This window comes from Crocuta crocuta, unplaced genomic scaffold (assembly GCF_008692635.1).
Source record: "Crocuta crocuta isolate KB4526 unplaced genomic scaffold, BGI_CrCroc_1.0 scaffold154, whole genome shotgun sequence".
Taxonomy (NCBI): Eukaryota; Metazoa; Chordata; class Mammalia; order Carnivora; family Hyaenidae; genus Crocuta; species Crocuta crocuta.
Window position 1 is genome coordinate 4302922 of NW_027530545.1, and position 1675 is coordinate 4304596.

Below are 1675 nucleotides of genomic sequence, written 5' to 3' on the forward strand. Positions count from 1 at the left end.
CCTTTTATCCCCATGACTTATTCATTCCGTAACTGAAAGCCTGTATCTCTCACTTCCCTTTCCCCATTTTGTCCATCCCCCACCCCCTTCCCTCTGGCAGCCATCAGGTTTGTTCTTTGTATTCATGGGTCTGTTTATGCTTTTTGTTTGTTTTTGTTTGGTGTCTTAGATTCCACATATAATTTAAATCTTGTGGTATTTGCTTGGGGAAAGAATACTTTTTTTAAAAAAGTGTTGCTAGAACAGTTAGATCTCTGTATGAAAAAAAAAAAGAAGAAGAAAAAGAAAAAGGAAAGGAGGAAGAAAAAAAAGAAACTTACCTGTTACCTAACAGCGAACACCATATAGAAAATTAACTCACATTAACAGAACTAAAAGTCAAAATAAAACCTATGAAATGGCTGGAGGAAAACAGAGAAAAAAATCTTAGTAACTTTGGAGTAGGTAAATATTTCTTAAATAGGACTTTATAAAACTTTAAAACAAAAAGATACTTGAACTTTAAAACAAAAATGATAAATTATCTTTCATCAAAATTTAAAGTTTCTGCTCTTCAATAAACACTGTTAAATGAATGAATGAATAGGAGCCCTTGGCTGGCTCCATCTAAGAAGAGCATGTGACTCTTGATCTCAGGGTTGTGAGTTTGAGCCCCATGTTGGCTGTAGAGATTATGTAAATGAATAAATAAAAACCTAAAAAAAAAAGAATGAAAGAAAAGACTGGTGGAAATATTTGCAAAACAGATCCACCAAAGAACTTGTATCCATAATAAATAACTCTTACAATTCAATAATAAAGATATAAATAATAAATTTTTTTTTTCTTTTTAGAGAGAGAGAGCAAGCAAGCAGGGGAGAGGGGCAGAGGGAGAGAAAGAGAGAATCTTAAGCAGACTCCACACTCTGCACAAAACCAAATGTAGGGCTCAATCCCACAATCCTGGAATCATGACCAGAGCTGAAATCAAGAGTTGGATGTTCAACAGCCTGAGTCACCCAGGTGTCCCCAAAATAACATATTAATGGACTAAAAGGTATATAGATGGCAAATAAGCACATTAAAAGATGTTCAATATCATTAGCCATTAGAGAAATACTGAAACAACTTACCACACCAAAGTTTTTGGTTCTTTTTTTAAAAGTTTTAAAAACTTATTTATTTTGAGAAAGACAAAGACAGTGCGAGCAAGAGAGAGGCAGAGAGACAGGGAGAGAAAATCTTAAGCAGGCTCCTCACCATCAGTGCAGAGTCCAAGGAGCGGCTCAAACTCACGAAACCGTGAGATCATGACCTGACCCAAAACTGAGAGTCACCCAACTGAGCCACCCAGGTTCCCCTGTTCTTTTTTAAAAAAATATGGGGAACGTCACAAACTTATGTGTCATCCTCACGTAGGAGCCATGCTAATCTTCTCTGTATTGTTCCAATTTTAGTATTATGTGCTGTCAAAGCCAGCACTTACCACACCAAGTTTTGTTGACGATGTGATCAGTTAGATTTTATTCATTAGTGGTTAGAATGCAGAATAGTAGACATTTTAGAAAACAGTAGCAGATTAGATTCTCAAAAAGTTAAATATAAATTTACCATAAAATCCTGTCATTTCAGTCTTAAGTATTTACTTAAGAGAAATGAAAATGTCCACACAAAGACTTGTACATGAATGTTCATA

At 35.1% G+C, this 1675-nt stretch overlaps 1 non-coding gene across 1 annotated transcript; it reads right to left on the reverse strand.

The window, feature by feature from the left end:
• Positions 1–1353: 1353 nt before the first annotated feature.
• LOC144234524 (U6 spliceosomal RNA) lies at positions 1354–1461 on the reverse strand. The gene has a single exon (XR_013336004.1). It is a non-coding gene; the product is annotated as a U6 spliceosomal RNA (small nuclear RNA).
• Between the last annotated feature and the right edge of the window lie 214 nt (positions 1462–1675).